Source organism: Pteropus medius, unplaced genomic scaffold (genome assembly GCF_902729225.1).
Source record: "Pteropus medius unplaced genomic scaffold, Ma_sr-lr_union100, whole genome shotgun sequence".
In the NCBI taxonomy this organism is placed as follows: domain Eukaryota; kingdom Metazoa; phylum Chordata; class Mammalia; order Chiroptera; family Pteropodidae; genus Pteropus; species Pteropus medius.
Window position 1 is genome coordinate 3,834,922 of NW_024344378.1, and position 19,107 is coordinate 3,854,028.

Genomic DNA, 19,107 nt, shown 5'->3' on the forward strand with positions numbered 1-19,107 from the left:
TGTAGTGGACAGTCGCTCAAAGTGAATTAAACCGAAGCGAAGAGTAGGCGCCGTGGATGGGTGTGTCTTCGTGGCTGGCTTTTTACCATTTCGGAATAAACGCAGCCCGCACGGCTACGACAGCAGGAAAGGGAAACTGTGACCACTCTGCTAGCCAGCCTGGTCGGAGAACGAGATGTGCTTAGTAACTAGACATGTGGAATGTTCTCTGCGGGGACTCTCGGGCAATAATTGGAAAGCCGATAGTCCCCGGTTTCGGTCAACACACGGCCGACGGCGTAGGTGCAGCGGAAGGTATAGAAGGAAGTGGGCTGAGAGCTTCCTGTGCTCATTCGGGAGTGATTGTCCTCATTCGTAAAGTGGTATGTAAAGATTAAGTAAGATAGGAGAAACGTCAGTCTTTAATACTGCACTTCATCGAAGATATTTGCACACTTACATCACAGTTTGTAGTAAATAGCTGACATAAATTAAATGCCAGGAGATTACGAACGAGCTCCAGCACCAGAATAAATGGTACGACATTTCGAAATGATTTATGGTCCGTTCCTCTACAAAGAGTAATGGAGAAAAATTCCCCCGGATATCTCAGTGAGAGTTTCAGGTGACAGTGACTGTCAGCGGTGGCATGTGACACGCAGTATGAGAACACAGGGCAGCATGGACCTGCCCCCTGAATCATGCCAGATGTCCCAGCATCTGAGCTCGTTCCTTCAGCTAAGGGTCAATAGGATCACGGTGGAGTTTATATCTTCACGAAGGCAAGGCTAGGACTTTAAAACAGATAACCAACCTCTTCGCCTAAAACTTATCCAGAAGAAAGAGAACTATCGTAAATGTGCCCTCCGCGTTCCGCAGGTCCTGGTACAGAGGTCAGGGCGCTGGTCTGGGAGAGCAGGACACCTGGGCGCTGCCCTCGACAGACATTCAGCATCTATTAGGCTCCAGGCACCGTGGGAAGCTCTGTGTCACAGAATTAAGAAAAGAACTCACTCACAGTTCGGAGTGAGACTGACAATCGGAAAGACCATGTGGTGCTGAGTGACAGAGAGAGTTAAGTACATGGTGCTCTGCTAGCTTATGGGGATGGGAGTTGTGTGTTTAATTTTTATTAGATTATTCTGGAAGAAGTGACCACTAGATAGACTGAGGGATGGGCTGGGGGGGTGAGCACTGGCCATTTCAAATAGTTTCCAGGTAGAGAGCACTGTGTATGCAGAAGCCTGGAAGCCCAGCTCACGTGCAGCACTGGGCGAATTTTACCACACCCCTGGGTCTCGATTTGCTCATCTGTAAAATGAGTTGGAGGAGTAGGATGATCACCTGTATATGTGAATTTCTGAGAAATTCTAACGTGTATTCCTCACGTCCCTCTTTTTCATAACTAATTCATTAGACCGGGCTTGCTCTCTCTCATTCAATATGTGATCATTTGCAGTGTGTACTTTAAAATTACAGTTAGAACTGATGTAAGGGAAGACTTGGGAGGAGGGATAGGGAATTAAGCGCCTCTGTAAGACAAAAGACAGTTCTGAAGTTGTTTATCAGAGTTGTTCACACAAGGAAATTGCATTTTACAAACCTTGTCTAACTTCATATGACCGAGACACGTTGCTGGATAATCTGCCAAATTTCTGATACGAATTAGAAAATTTTGTACAGTGAATTGTCTGTTGGGCGTGGATTGCTTTGTGCTTCAATACTTTGGAAGATAACAGCCTTGACTTGAAAAAAAAAATCTCCTTGAAAACATTATCAAAGAGGCAGCAAAAAGAGGTGAAAATTGCTGAATCTGAGCCTGTGTCGTGGGCGTCCATGTGGGGGACAGCGGAGCCCATGTGTCTCGTTTCTTTCCATCGTTCCTCGGCGTCTCGTTGACATTTTCTCATCTCCTCTTTCCATCCCCCATCACAAGCCTCTTCAGAAGTCGAGGCACCCACAGGAAAAGAGCGAGGAACGCAGAAAAAGAGAGTAGAGAGGGCGGAGGGCCACGGGAAGTGTGCCGAGCAGAACTGAGGAAGAAGGGCGATTTAGAAAGGCAGGAGGGGATGCGGGCTGTCGCTGGAACACCGGAGCACTGAAGACAAGACTGCAAATCACTTGGGGTCTGTGCTTTCTCAATGGGCGTTTTTGCTTAAAAATAAAGCGCAGGCGTGAACGCGAGTGCCTGCGATGGCATCCGCACATTTCCGGAGCCGAGTGGCACCGCGTGGCATCTGTGTTCTTGACCCCTCACGGGAAGGATGCACGTCGATGTCCTGTGTACAACCACAGCTAAAAATCCTAGGGCTTCGCTCAGCGGGGTCCCCTGGGGAAGGGCACAGTTCTTCCGTCCTTCCCGGGTACGGAGAAACGCATTTCTCTTCGCGTGCGTGTGCTGGGGGAGTGGGGGTCGGGGCCCCTGCTGGATCTAGAACGTCCATGCGACATGCACACGTCACATCCCCGCTCCCTCGAGGCATTCTGAAGCCTTTCTCGGAGCCCTCCTCCTTTTCCATGGGAGTTACGCATTACTCCTTTTCCTCACTTGACCTTGACCTGCGCCAAATGCCTTCCGCAGAAGTGTAAGTTTCGCTAAGTGAATGAAAAACACTTGGAGATCCTGACCGCGCACTCAAGAGAGCTCTGTGTGGCTTCCCGCTCTTCATTCTGAAGGCGTGTCCTTGCCCGAAGCGCTTTATCGCATGCACGAGGAAGTAGGAAATGTTATAAATTTAGAGCGCATTGTTCCCAGAGGGTCAAATTCTCACCCTTGACCCCCCGCAAATGTCATAGATGTGAATCCTTCTTATCGGCAAGCTTGGTGACACTGAATGGCCTTTCATCTACGATTATTTATCACATAACTATACAAATATATTTATTTATTTATTTATTTATTTATTTTATATATTTATTTACTTATTATATCTATATTTGACTTTTTTTATCCAAGCCATTTTTTTGATCATTTACCCCATCTATGACTCCTATATTCTTATCCAATGTCAGTATAGATTTTAATAAAATAATTCAGACATTCCGAAAACATAGTCATATAATAAACACCTGTTAACTCACCACTGTATTCAAGAATGAAAATATTTTACAAATACCGCCAAAGCCTCTCGCATTCCTCTTAAAGATCCATTCTTCGCCCAAACACCGCTCCCCTTGGCTTGGCGTTTATCTTTCTCTTCATATTTTTTGTGTATATATATATATATATATATATATATATATATATATATATATATATATATGGATATTTGTCAGAATAAAGACGAAACTGCTCTAGTAACAAAACTTCAAAATACAGCAGCTTAGATACTGCCGCGGAAGTCCTGCAGATGTCTTCCGTTCCTCTTCCCGCTGCCCACGATCACGTTCTTCCGGTCTGCACGGTTAGAGATGGACGGATTTTCTTCTGTATTTCCAAAGGGCGCAGTAGTTTAGCTACTTCCTGTCCCCCTCCTGAGTACCCGCTGCTATTGGAGTTATTTCCTCCCCACTTCGACCCCCTTGTTCTTTGCTATTTCTAGAAAGCAACGCTCCACCCCAACCCTTAATAGTTTAAGCATCTTTTGCTCGTCTCTGTCGAGAAAGAGAAGTGAGCAGGAAATTACAAATGTGGAGCCGCCGCAGAAGCCCCGAAACCTCACGAAAGTGTTTGGGCCGGAATTCGCAGCTTCAGGAACCGGAAAACACTCTCGCCTCTCCCGATCGCCGTGTTCTAATTGTCCCCTCACTTCGTAAGAACTCTAGCTGCGAACCGTCCCCTCGATTTCACAGCTCCGTTAATGGTTCAAATCCCACAGCTCGAAGTACGGTTCCGCCAGCTCCCGACTCTCTTAGCTGACACCTGAAACGGTCCCGTCCTCCTAACTCTTTACTGCTCAAGGCTCGATGTCGTTATGGAAACCGCCTCCACGGGACCACGGCCCTTCCTCCAAGGACACCCCGCTCCACCTCTAGATTTGAAGAAACCCTTTGGCAGGTGAGTAGGAGGGATGCAGGAGGCCATCCCTGGATTCTGTCATTTATACCTCAAAAAAACGGGAGACCACTTCATCCTAATGCAGGGCGTCCTATGACCCCAGAGAGGAGCGGTCATGTCACCGCGGCTCATCCCACCAACGTCGGGAATCTGACCGAGGCTGGGGAGACCATCTGTGATCACTGGGCTGTGTGTTATCCTGGCCTTTAGGTGTCACGCTTCATCCTAGAGAATTAAGCAGCCCAGAAAACTGCATACGCAGCAATTGCCTCGAACCCGACTAACTCACCGCACAGCACTCTGCATTGTCGGAGTCACCCGCCTGACACGTGCTAAGCAGGTATATAGTGGAGATACGACTTCGGAATTTAAGGCCGTCAGAGGAGTCAAGTGCACGTTCACGGATTGGAAAAGCATAAAGCAATGTTCCCCGAACCGAACTTCAAGTTCCACACGATCCCAATCGAACTCCGAGCCGCCTGCATCTTGCAGCAGGTGACGAGCTGACCCCAAAATTACAGGGAGATACAAGGGGCCCCAAATAACCAAGACAATCTTGAAAAAAGAACCAAGTGGGAAGACTCACGCTTCGCCATTTCAAACTTGCTACAAAGCTACAGTAATCGGGATGGTGTGATATCGCCATAAAGAGAGACGTGTGAGTCAGTGACATAGAATTGAGAGTCCAAAAACAAATCCTTCTTAACGATCAAGTTGTTGCCAATAAGTGGGCCAAGACAATTCAGTGTGGGAAGAGCAGTCTTTTCAATGAATGGTGCCCAGACAGCTGAATATCCACACATAAGAGAATGAATTTGAGCCTCTACCTCCCACTATACGTACGAATTAATTCAAAAGGAGTCCAGGACCTAAACATAAGGGCTAAAATGATGAAATTCTTAGAGGGGAGCATAGGCACACATCCACACCACCTGGGGTCAGACAATGGTCTTTTTCCCCCACGGTTGACCTCAGAAGACCCTGCTTCACATAGCTCAGGACACCTGCTACACAGCCCCTCCATCACACTAGTTCTAGCCAGAGCCACAGACGCCACCTCTGAAATGCAGCCAGCGGTGCAGCAGGATGTGTGCTGTGTTCTTGGTGCACAAACATGCGCGTGTGCACACACACACACACACACACACACACACACACACATAGAAAAGTCGTTCACTACCACTCACAAAACCTGGACCAGTCTCTTTAAAGTCTGAGCTCCTCGGAAAAAAATCCTACCTATGCTTCAGTTTAGGCAGCAGAAGCAGCGAGTCACCGTGAAAGGCAGTTTCCGGGGTCAGCCAGGCCCGGTCGAGAGCCATGTTGGTCTTGGGACCGTTTTAAATATAGCCTGCAGCATGTCATACCTTCGTAAACAGAAACGAAACCGGGTTTCACGACCTGCCGGACTGGATGGCTCAAACGCTCTGATCATCTCTTCAGAGACTCTGAAAGAGGAACAAGAGACCCCCTCTCCCCCAGGGAGCACGGGGGGCTTTCCCCGACACGCCACAGCCCGGCAGCACCCGCTGGGCGGTGCTGCAGACGAAGCCCACTCTCTGGGGTTTGCGCCGCTGACCCGCAGCGGTCCCGACACAGTGACCCCGAGCTCTCGAGTTCTAACTCTAGTGTTTGCTGAACTGGGTGACGTCGTGTGATATGAAGGAGCTAAGATGTGTCGAGTGTTTACGATGAACCAACCGTACACTGTTCCAGGAATGTCACCGGTATTAACTCATTTCATCCTTCAATGTATTAACTCACTTAATCCTTGTAAGGATTAAACGCATCCTTATGAGAAAAAATCCATTTTACCAAAACACGTAAACTGAGACCCTCATAAGTTAAGTCATGTACCCAATTCACAGAGCCGCCCACGAGGGTTTGGATTCAGGCCATCTGATGCCAGAGCCTGGGTTTGTAACCATCATTCTCTTTTGCCAAATGTCCCAAATGAAACAAACTGCAAAATGAGATTGTCCATTCTGGTGGGGTATTGGTTTCCTACTGCTGTTGCAACAGATTACCGCAAATTGTGTGACTTAAAACAACACAGACTTGTCGTCTTGCACTGCTGGAGATCAGAAGTTAGAAACGGGTCTTCAGGGCCGAAATGCAGGTGCTGGCATAGCCGTTCTTCTAGAGGCTCCAGGGGAGAGTCCAGGTTCTACCTTTTCCGGATTCTAGAAGCCACCAACATTCTTTGGCTTGTGGCCTTTTCTCCATCTTCAAAATGCGTCACTCCCTCCAATCTCTGCTTGATTGTCACATCTCCCCTCTCATTGCAAGCCTCCTGCCTTCCTCTGAAAAGGACTCGTGATTGCATGGGACCCAGCGGATAATCCAAGATGATCTCAAGATCTTTAACTCAGTCACATCTGTAAAGTCCCCTTGCCAAAGAAGGCAACATATTCGCAAGTTCTAGGCATCAGGACGGGACGTCTTTGGAGGGCCATTATTCTGTCTAACACAAATAGGGAAACTAATAAGCCCGCAAATTTATCTGCATCATACGGTTCTTTAAAAAAAGAAGAGGAAAGGAACAGTTGAATGCCAACAACTTTTTTTCATTTGTTACCCTTATTTGTAATTGTGGTCAAAGACACCTAATGGAAGTAGACACCCAAGAGAATTAACCAGCTTAACTGTTCCTGATTGTACAGTTCAGTGGCATCAGGTACATTCATCTGGTTGTGAACAATCCAGTTTTTAAAATGGGCAAAGGTCTAGAACAGACATTTCTCCAAAATTGGTTTATGAACGGCCGAGAAGCCAATGAAAAGATGCTGAACGCCAGTAATCATTAGCGAAATAAAATCCAACACACCGGGAGGGATCGCTTCTCGTCTGCAAGACTGTGATCAAAGAAATGAAAAACCAGTGTCGGTGAGGATGTGGAGAACTTGGAGCCCTCGGACGTGGCAGGCGGGGACCCAAGGCGGAACGGCCGCTGTGCCAAAAGGTTTGGCGGGGCCTCGAAGAGTTAGACGTAGAGTCACGGCGTGATCTGATACCCAAGAGGACTGAGAACACACATCCACATAAAAACGTTCCGTGAATGCTCACAGCAGCATCCTGCACAACAGGCAAAAAGTAGGAACAAGCCAGATGTCCGTCGACGGAGGCATAGGTAAACAGATGTGGTCTGTTCGTGCAGTGGAACATTATTCGCCCATGAAAAAGGAATGAATAAGGACTCCTGCCACCACTGCATGAACCTAGAACACACCATGCTAGGCGAAAGAAGTCAGTGAGTTGCAAAAGGCCACGTATTGTGTGATTCTATGCGAGTGCCACGTGCAGAAGCAGCAAATCCACAGAGACAGAATAGATTAGCGGTTGCCGGGGGCTGGGGGGAGGCGGGATGGTGACACTTAATACTATAGAACTTGGGGGTGGGGGGTGTGGGGATTGATGGAATGTTCTGGAATTAGATACGGGTGATGATTGTACAACTTTGTGGACATACTAAACACCACTGAACTGTATGCTTTAAAAGGGTTAAAATGTTTATCTTCTGTGAATTTTATGTCAACCAAATAAATTAAAAGTAAATAAAGAAAAGGAACCTTGTGAAGGTCATGGCTCTGGTCTGGCGTGCCCCTGTCCCTTCTCTGCCCTTCTCAGTCTGCGAGAGTGGACCGTCCTTTCCTGGAGCCCGCAGAGGGCGCCTTGTCCAACACATAATCACAGTTCTCCCTCCGGGCACGCGGCAGAATGAACAGCCCCACACCTTCGACTCGCTTTGGCCTGTGCGATGAGCGTGGATATGGCGTGGAGCTCCAGCCAGCTACCTTCACGAGCTAATACGTGAGTCCCCACATCATCTGGCCCAGTGGGGGCCTGGCCTCCTCAGCAGAGCGCGCTTGGGCAACCTGAGCTGGCCACGTGACAGCGAGCGAGGAGGGAATCCTCGCCGTTTTAAAGCACTGGGATTTGAGGCGTTGTTATTAGCGTGGCGTCATCTGCTCCAAGCTGCTCGGTGGAGGGCAGCAGGCCCAGATACCCCTCGGGCATGCTCTCGCATCCCAGAAGGGCTGACAATTCTTATAGTCACCCATTCTTCCTGTGTTTAGGAAATTTTGCCTCGAATGCTGCTAAACACTCTTCGCTCTTCGGACAAGGCGGTAGCTGGCCAGGTCTGATAAGCCGAGAGCATCTCTAATGTGAATGGCTTAGCATGGCCACTCCCGGTGCAGACGCTTAAAGAAGGGTGTGGCTTGAGATGGCCAGCAGTAGACCGAGGCCGGCCCCACCTTGCTATCAGGCTCCGCTCCCCACGGGGCTGTCTCGTGCCCCCCCTTTCCACTGGCCTTCCTTCAGTATTTCCTCCGCCCCCCAAACTCTGCCGTGGGCCCCCTACTCCACTCCCGCTCTCCTCCTGCACCCTCCCTGGACTGGCCGGAAGTGCCTGGCCCTGGACCGAACTGGTCATGTCTCTTAGCCGCTGGATGTGGTGCCAGAAATGCTGGCTTTCCACAGATTTCCCCAAAACTCTGTAAACCCTTAGGGCTGGCACGGCTAAATGGTTAAATGGAACATTTTACATCTAAAACCCTTCTCCGACTCCTCCCTTTCGTGCTGCTTCCTGCCATTGACTTTGAAAATCTGTGCCCTGGGAGTCTGGGGAAGACTGGGTGAGCCAGCCTGTAATAACACCAAGGGGGAGTTTATCGCAGATGATGCTGGATGTCTCTGCTCCTTTTATAAGAAGAGACAGACTCGACCGTTGGGCCCTACCTCCCTCAGCGTCACTGTTTAAACAGCAGACATGACCGCAGAAGGGACAGTCCTAGAGAAAGGCAGAGACTCCTCCAGTCCTAACCGAAGCCTGTGACTGCCTACCACGGGGCTGATTTTCACGTGAGAAAAATAAATCTCTCTCTAATAGACTATCGTTATGTGGATTTTCTGATACTTGTAGCCGAAAGTATCCCAGACGGATAAAAGCCCAAATAACTCCCCTTTCCTTCAACTTAGATCTCTTTTAACTTGGCCAACTAATAATGTGAGATGAGCTGAGATTCCCTCTCTTAATCCTCTGATGTTGAATATACATTTTTATTGTGGCTCAAGGGGTAAAAGGGAATGTTATGTGTATTCCAAATGTTAATATAAAAAAAAAATGCCTACTTGGTTTTTATAATTCCGTCCCTAAACCATTGGATACTCGATGCTGCTTAGTGGTCCGCATCTTCACCTCTGGTTCATTCCTGTCTGCTTTCCTACAGCGATCATTCTAATATGTTCTCAAGCCTCTAATCACAGCCTCATTCTTAGAAAACGACACTGAGATTTCTCAAATTACTTCCCAATTATTCCAAGATTGCTCTTAATTTTTCCTCCCTTGTCTTCATGCCAAAAACTCAAAGTTTGGAGGAAAAAAAAAGCAATCCTTCTTCTTAAGACTCATCTTTCTTTACACATGCGTTTAAAAAGGTTTTTTTTTTTTTATATCAAATGTATCATATGTATGAGGGAGAGTACAGAAACGTATTATGACAGTTAAAAGTCATAAACTCCTATATACCCGCACCTAGATTAGGATGATCCTTTGTATTATAAGAATCGCTATAATCTCCCCACGATAAAAGGCCCCCCTTCCCCCGACCTTGACATAACCGCTATCCTGACCTTGTGTTCTTGTCACGCATTCTTTCATATTTTACTAAGTACGTATCCTTGAGCAACATGCGCTTTTTTTCCTAAGATTTGAGGGGCAAGAACAAACCGAGCTCTTGAAGGAAAATGACCGCCCAGGAGAAGATGAAGTGAACAGAGTCTCTGGGTCTCCTCGGGCATCTCTGGGGACGTAGGAGAGCCCCTTTGGGGAAGTCCACGGCCAGTTTCGTGAATGAGTCTGGAAACCAAGATCTCAACAGATACGCATCCGCTCAATGAGCCGAAATGCGGCCTGGGTTCCCCATGCAGCAGAAACGTGGCTGGAGCGGCTTTGAATTCTCGGCTTCCTTTTGCCTGCGAATAAATGTCCTAACTCCTTTTTGAATAAATTCCTAACTCCTTAGCCTCGGATGGCCAGATGACCGCCACAGCCGCTCCCCACGGCGGACGGACCACCGGGGCCACCGGAACACCGGTTTCACTCTCCTTCTTGTGGCCTGTGTCGTACCCCCTGTCCTCAGGGCACCCCTCCTTTCCTCTGTGGCCCCCAAGAATTCTCCCTGTTGAAACGATACCGCCAAAAACCCTCCTGGGACTTTCCTGGCCCCCTGCACCGCCCCACGCCCCTCCCCCGCTTCCATCCCGCGCTGCTCGGACGTTTGCGTCTCTCCCACTGAGTGTTTCTTACAGACTCTCTCACCCGGATGAGTTAATTCTACAGTCGTCGAATCTTCCTACTGGATAGGAAGCCGCGAGAAGACACGCATCTTGGCAAGCCTGTTACGCCCGATATGTTTTGCAGTGCACTCACTGCAAATGCAGGTTAAGTGAAAAGGAATACATTTTAAATCCTGCAAGCTTAAACGAGGCGGCGAGATCTTTAAAACAGAAAGTCTCAATGGTGGCCACGTCGGAGGGGTGAGTTCCAGTGACGCGTTGCTCTGGACACAGCCATTAACTGCCCTTCCCAGCCCATCGGAGCCTCATTAGCCAGCAGCCCTGCTGGCCGCTGAAGGCACTGTGTACAGGAAAAATAACCTTGGACTTGACCTTCGTTGCGACAGGTTCAAACTGCTGAATTTTGACTCTCAGCAGGAAGAGCTGGCCCTCGCTGACCCCTCCCCGACCGGCCGGCTGTGGGGACAGTGCTCCAGGTTGCCACCGGGCCTGGATTTGTACCAGGTGAGCCGGTGAGACACCTCCATGACTAACGGGGAAGATGGAGTCCCCTTTGGGAAGAGCTGGGGTCAGCCCCGAGATAAGTCAGCTCTGACGTGCCACCTCTGAAGCTTCACCCCGCTGTCTCCTGCCCAGAAGTGTCCTGCCAAGTATCGAGTGCCTTCCTGCTGACCCCAGCTGCTCCTTCCTGGAGGCGGCCTGGCACCCATTCAGAGCTCCCATTCTTTCCTTTCAAAGGTCCACCTGTCTGTCCCCACCTTCTCTCAGGTCTGATGGCATATCCTGACAAAAGTCTCCACATGAAACTGTTTATAGCTCAATATGCTCCCCTACCCCAGAAGTCTGCATTTTAAATGCGGGCTTCTGCAGGTGGCCTTGCCCAGAGACGTGAATCTGCAAAGGATATTTATTTTCTAGGAAGGTAGAGTGCAAGTGGGAGCTTTTGGCTCCTCTTAAAAATTCATTTTGTGGTAAACCTTCTTATAAAGTCAGGCCATTCTTTCCGGCAAACTGAAATCTGCAGTTGGGAGCGCTTCCAAAGCCGGTCTTCAGGGCAGTGTGGGCGATCACAGGCTTCGGAGCAGCGGGATGAGGATGGGAGTCGGAGAGAAACGTGCGCTTTTAAACAGTAATACAATCAGTTCCTCAGAGAAAGAGCCTTGTCCCGTGTTTAAATTGTCCTTCTCTTTTAAAATTACTTGCTTTCTCGGTGTTTTTTGGTGTAGTAACTTCAGTGGGTATGTAAAAGTTCAAAAACGTCATAAGAACAGAGATGTAAAAGGCACAGCCACTTTGCAAGACGGCTTGGCAGCTTCCGATAAAACTAAAGACATTCTTATTGCTCCATCCTTACTATTTACCCAAATGACTATGTCCACACAAAACCTACGCACAGATGTTTATGGCAGCTTTATTCGCCATTGCCAAAATGTGGACGCAGCCAAGATGTCCTTCGGTAAGCGAATGAATAAATAAACTATGAGACATCCAGACATTGGAATATTATTCAGCGCTAAAAAGAAATGAGCCAGCCAGCCATGAAAGACGAAAGGACGTGGAGGAAACTTAAATGCATGTTACTGAGAGAAGCCCATCGGAAAAGCCTGCACACTGTATGGGTCCTGCTACGTGACATTCTGGAAAAGGCAAAACTACGGAGATAATAAAAAGATCCATAATTCCCAGGGGTTTGGAGGGGGGAGGGCAGGGGAAAGAGAAGGATGATTAGACGGAACACAGAAACACAGAGAATTTTCAGGGCCATAGATCTATACTGCATGATACTGCGATGACAAATACATGTCATTATACATTCTTCCAAGCCTGTAGAATGTGCCACACTCAGAGTGACCCTAAGGTAAACTGGGGACTCTGGGTGATGAGGATGCATCAGTGTAGGTTCATCAGTTATAACAAAGGCATCATTTGCTGGGGACCTTGATAACGGAGGAAGCTGTCGGGGGTGGGGCAGGGGGCATGTGGGAACTCTCTGTACCTACCACTCAGTTTTGCTGTGAATCTAAAACTTCTAAAAAAAATAAAGTCTAAAAAAAAAGTCTTACCAATACTGATAATTTTCCTATAGATTAAATCTATCCTTAAATGTTCGCTGCCCACACCCGTCAAGTAGAAACATAGTGAATTTTAGGGCTAAAAGACTTCTTCTTTGAGATACTCAGAGTATTACTCACCATGATATTGTTTGCCTTCTGGGATTTAAACAGTGTCCAATTAATATGGATAATTATCTTTCCATAAGGGTAATTTAGGATCCTAAGCTTTTTTTCTTTTTCATTTTAAATTTGTATGCCTTTACTATATTTATTTTTGTTTATCAAAATGTACGTTTTTCTTATTACTTACATCATACTAGCTTGTTACAGAAATTTAAAAAGCAGAAATCTTGAAAAAGAACATTAAAATATTCCATAATCCCACCACCATAGATTTTTCCGGTAATTTTCTCTATGCATATTATTTTTCAAATTCGGGATCAAAAGTGCAATCTGTTTCACATTCGATAGAATGCGGATGCCTTTTTATGGTCATTAAATATTCTCCCGTAGAAGAGACACGCCAAGTCTAACCTCATCTCCCAATGGAGGCCTGAGACGGGTGACCTCAGATGCCACGTGATCACTTCACGGCACCTCTTCACTTACTCCACTGCCAGTGTCCGCCCACTCCATCGCTTTCTCTCTCTCTCTCCCCCTCTCTTTGCCTGGCCCCCTTCATCCCCCAATTGGGCTAATCAGATTTTCTCTCCCAGTAATTTGGAATGGAGCCGTGAAAGACAGCGTCAGTCGCCATCACAGAGGCCTTTGTACTGAACAGTCCTGTAACGTTGCCCAGGACTGATGACGTCAAAAGACTATGCTACCGGCCATGGGAAGTGACGAGCGAGCAGAATTATTACGAGCTGAGCTGACCGGGTGAGCCGATCTACACCTCAAAGCAGGAGAACAGAGGAACCCTGTAGCAGTACGAAGACAAGAGGCCACAGGTGTCGAGGGGTGAAAAGAGAGTCATCTCAGGGCTTGGTTTCTGCTTCCGTCTCCATGTCACCTGGCTGGATTCATTTCCTTAGGTGTTCATGCATTTGCTCGTGTTGACCTTCCGATATTTCTTCTGTTTACTTTACTTCATATTTAAGTGGATTTCGGATGAAGGGCGTTGACTAAGACCATCTATAGTGTCATTTTTGATGGCTGCATAGTTTTCCCTTGTGTAAATACATAATTTGGTTAATTCCTTGTTGGCTATATATTAAATCATTCCGGTTTCTCAACTATTCTAAAGAACACTATAATAAATAGCATTGCTTATATGCTAGCTGAAGGAAACTGGACTTCGAGTGGTAAACACAATAGAATATACAGATGTCAAATTATAATGTACACCTGAAAATGACATAATTGTATTAACCAATGTTACCCCAATAAACTTAATTTAAATAAGTAAGTAAATAAATAGCGTTGCTGCTAAATCTTGGCAAACATTTTCTTGAGGTAAATTATTAGATGAGGGAGAATGGGTTAGAGGAAATTAATATCATTCCAGTAGAGATATGAATGAAAATTCCTATTTTCTATCTATATTTTTACCGATATTTAGTTGACAACTGAAGAAAGAAACCATTCCGCCAGTTAAAGTAGCTGAAAGTTTTAATGTGGGGGTTTTGTTGGTTACTGGAATTGCACATACTTCCCTATATTTATTCCATATGTTTAATGTTCGTTTATGTCTTTTACTCATTTTCTTCTATCTGCTTGTTCATTTCTGTCTTCTTGATTAGTGAGTGCGCTCTTTTTTAATTTTTCAATTAAACTTTTGAGCCTCACATATTTTGAATTCACTTTCTCCTCATTAGCTAGCTGTCTCCTAATTTTATACAAAAGACATTTCGATATGAAACATATTTTGCTATAGTCATGTCTAGTAATATTTTCTCCGCTGGTTTCTTCCTTCAACGTCGTAACTAGAATGTAATTCATACAATTATATACTTTCATTTTTAAGTGGGCACATTGAAAAGAATAGTGACGTACCACGGCGCTCAGAAATCAAATACTGAAACGACATAAAATGCAGACACAATGCGAGAGACAAAATTCATCACTGGACCATTTCAAAATTTTAGGCGTACTGAAAAGTTACCAGTTATGAACCCATTCTCTCTATAGGAAAACGAAGCAGAAGTTTCATTTCAGATTAGATGTATTTTAAAAATATCCCTACCCTGCCTTAGACCTGCTGGTATTATCTAAGCTTTTAAAATTGCTGGGGGGAAAATAAGAAAATATTAAGCAATTGAAGTGGCGGAGACTTTTACCCTGTTCTCTTTTCTGAAACAGCACGGGGGAGACGATGAGAGGAGATTCACGCACGCCCTCCAACGTCGCGGGGCCTCATCCGCTCCTTTGCGTGGCGAAGGAGGACTAGCTACCATCTGGTCAGGGTTTTCTAGCTTACTCTGCTTTCCCCCCAGGTAAAAGCACTTTCGGAGCACCAAGCGCCTCTCTTTGTTTGTGGATGTCCCCTCGGCAGGGCCAGGAGACTGATCTATAAATTACAGGTAGGTACGCAAAACAGACAAAGGCTCCCCGGCTGTGAGCCCATCACACGCCTCCTGTGACCAGCTGCTGTCCTCAGATCTCAGTTCGTGGCTTCTGTAAACGTTGCTAGTTCCGGCCACTTGGGCTGCACTGGGCTCAAAGTAGCACGTGTTGTCCTACCCTTAGAAAAGGCGAGATACATAAGGGCTTTCCTTTTGCAAATCACCCTACTCAAAGCACAACTTCCCTGGTTTAATTTTTACTAATTCGTATTTGAAATAGGTCCCTACACTTCTGCGTGAGGCCGTTTTCCTAGGTGAAGTCATCTGCCTTTGTCTATTATTATTATTATTATTATTATTATTATTATTATCATCATCATCATCATCATCAGAGGCAGAACTCTTTCTATCTGAATCTTTATAGGAAAGAGGCAACGCCTGTGATGATGTTCTTCTCCCATAATCTGAGGCTAGAAAGCAGCTGAGCCAAATGACTGTGGTCCCCTAATAGCCACTGAGAAGATGACCTCCTTTGGTGTAATGGACTAATTACTGCACTGGAACTAATTGCTGTGTGTGTGCGCATGCATGTGCGCGTGTGTGTGTTTGTGTCCCAGGATGTCGGGTAAAATTTTCAGACCTCTGAATCACACTGACTCTACAAAACACAAAAAGCACGCGGGTACCTTCTGAAAGGTCACATTCTCTCTTCCCCTCCTCTCTCCTAGGCAGCTGCCTCATTACTTCAGGAAGGAAAGACACACGAGGCTGGTCTCTGAAGCCAGAGGCAGTCCTGGCTCTGCCACCGCTCGTGACAGGAGCCTGGCCGATCCGCCGACTGCAATGCAGTGGACGGCACGGCGGAGGGCCAGGCTCTGCCCCGAACCGTCCCGCACGGGGAGAAGCCGCTTCCTGCCTCCGGGCTCAGGTTGGCCTGCGAGACCCCTGGGCCTCAGCTTGTCGTGGTGGCGGGGGCTGGTGGACCGGTCACATGCCCCGCACGGAGCCTGGGCCTGTGTGGTCCGGCCTGGCCTCGGCGGCACCCGCAGCCCTGTGCTTTCACTCCAGCCGGGAAAGTCGGGGCGAGCACAGCGCCCCCGTGTCGAGCTTCCTCATCCCTCATTCCTCGGCCCCTCCCTGAGACCAACCGCGACCCCAAGGCCCTGGGCGTTCACACTCACCTTCTACCCCCCAGTGCGTCCCATCCCATCGTTTATTTCCCACGGCCTGCTTTGTCCCCAGGCTCTTTCCCCAACCCCCACTCCTGTCTTCATCATCGTCATTACCGATCCCTAAAGTTCATTCCAGATCGGACACTGTGTGACGGTGGGTCCACGGTCCATCTAGGCTCCCACCGGCTTTGCCCTAAACCCTCAAAACCATTCCTGAAGCCTTCCTACTCACTCTGCTGCTGGGAAAAAAAAAGAGAGAGAGAGACTTCCTTGTCCCCACCTGTCCCCCAGGCCCCCACAGCCGAGCCACTCTGCGTGGACCTTATGCATCGATTTCCCTGAACAGCCTCGGACTAAACACTCTTCCTGCAGGACCCTTGAGGTCCTTTGGGAATTACTGTTCCAAACAAATTGACGAGAAGTGTCCTGAGGCCCACGGTGGGCGAGCCTGGTGCCTCACGGTTAGATGTCAGCAATTATTCGCTAGCTCCACTCGCTAATCGCGGCCCGACCGGCGAAGCAGCATCGTGTCACTCTGTGTCACAGTTGGCTCCTGTCTCCAGAAAGTCGGCCGCGTGGCATTTTTTTTTGGTTTTCATTTTCTTAGTACTGCGCAGCGAGCGAGTCTTACTTTCTCTCATCACTGTTCGTTTCTTGCCCTCGCTCCCAGAAACTCACAGCAGACAAGAAAAAAATAAAATAAAATAAAAGGAAGCCGGAAAGATAAAGACGGGCCGAGATGGAGGCCAATGGATTCTCAGCGCCGCCGCCGGTCTGGGGTCTGAATCTTGGAGCACGGCGCTCGGACCCAAAGCCTTCGGTTCTTTTCATCTCACTGTCATCTATCCCTGGAGGTCACTAAATTAAAATTAACCTATCAGAAACCCGGTGCTCGTTTTGTCTATTTTTAAATGTAGAGACATGGACACTTTCTTGGGGGCGTCTTAGCCTTTTAACCCAAAGGAGTTTCAATTCGAGTCAACCGCCATAAACGTGGCAGTCGTAAACGAGGACCGGTTAATGTGCCAAGCCGTGCTTTTCCATCAAGTCTCTCCTTTTAACTGATATGTCTCTCCCCAGCAGAAACCACAGCCACGAAATGTCACCACGGAGAGCGAAGCATCGTGGGCACTTGGTAACTCAGGAGTTCTTAACACCCAGCCCTACAGCCGCAGCCCCGCCTGCTGGGGGCAGGGGAGGCTGTGGAGAGACTTTCATTAACTGTGTGGGCCCCCCGCCCCACCTCACCCCACCCCCGGATGCGTTTTGGTTTTGCAAGCTCTCGGGCAGGGGCTGCCTTCCTGTTTATCTGCCTCCGTGTGCTCTCAGAGAGCATGCGATTCAGAACACAAGTGGAGGTCTTTACACCTCAAAACCAGAAAAAGACCAGAACCTGTGTCCCTCCGCCCTTCCCCGGGAAGGCCGCCGTAACCGCGCTCACAGAGAACTCACCCTTGATCTCTCCCTTGCCGTCCCAAGACAAGGGGGAGACGAAGCCAATTATTTGGTACTCAGCTTCTCTCCTAAAAGAAATGAGACTGCGAAGCTGTCTTCTCCCAGATGCCCGGGCACTGACAGAATTTCATAACCGTTCCCTTGGGGCATGATTTAAACCGAGAAATCTGTCGGTAGCAGGAAAGTGGGGAACAGCTCCAGGGACAGCTGGAAAATGATGGGGAAGGCTTTCTGTCTCCCTCTCAAGCCCGGAAAACTAAGCGAAACCGATCTCTGATTGATTGTTAAATGCTTTTCGTTAAATGGCTGGGGGACATGCCGCTCATTAAATCCGTGATTTTTAGCAGAGCTATTTCTGCAGGATTATACAGTGGGGGTGGGGCGGGGCCCAGATAATGAGAAGGAAGTAATAGTATCACGTTGGCAAAACTCCTGAAGAAGTAAAAAAAAAACAAAAAAAAAAACACTTCTGTTAGCAACATCGCCTGCCCAGCGAATGCCATTCTTTCTGAGATTACGGAATCAGGTGAATAAACACAAGCCATCGCCCTACTGTGGAAAGCACTGGCCACGGGGAGCAGGAGAAGAACGTTTGATGGAATTTTTTTTTCTTCCACTAGAGAGGAGCAGGCACCCAGGACAAAATTTCTCCTTCATCTCGAAGTGATTCTTTAAAGTATTAATGCTAATAAAGGTTAACGTGTTTCTCATTATTTCTGTCATAAATTATAGTTATTTCTGGCATCGCTTATATTTGTGCCTTTTAAAAGATTTTGCACACTCGAACTTTCCACCAGGGTAGTTAATAAAAACGAGGGTTCCTCGGTCTTAATCAGAAGGCCTGATGGGATTCAAAGGGATGAGCAGAGGCGGCATCATTATGCCTTGATTTACTAGATGTGTTTTCTTTCTGTTCTCGTGGTTTTTATTATTTCCTCCACTTTACTTGGAATAACATTGTCTCCTATCTATCTGGGGATAAAAGATGATTACCTTTTTGTTCACAATCCACTAAACGAATACAGAGATTCTGTTTGTTGCTAAGCAACCGAGCTGGGTTACCCAGAAGAATCTCACTCCGCTGTCAGATCCTTGTCCATTTTTGATAATTGACCACGGAGAGAATTTGCTGAAGAGAAGGAAGAGCTTGCAATCAAGAGACTTGAGGAATAAAAAAACATATATTTAACTGGCCCAATTTTGTCAAAAACTTTTACATGAACAAATACGATGAAATACCATTCAATAGGAAAAAGAATGGACCATCGATACATACAAACTGGATGAAACTTGAATGCATCAGGAAGAAGCCAGACACAAAAGCGTACATGCTATGTGTGTTTCATTTATTTTACATGAAACTTGAGAAAAGACGAAATCTGTTAGGGATTGTTTGGGATGAGGCACAGGGAACTTTTAGGGATGATGGAAAAGACTTGGCATCTGTATCTCGAATGTGCTGAAAGTCGCATGGGATGCGAACCGAAATGAAATTTAAATGGACGCATTTTATTGTATACAAATCCTACCTCAATAAAGAAGCCAAGGCTGTTAGCACTCATTATATGTTGTTTCTTAAATCTGGACTTCGTTGTGTTCTTTCTAGGACTAGCACTATCTTTCCTTTTTTTTTTTTTTTTTTTTTT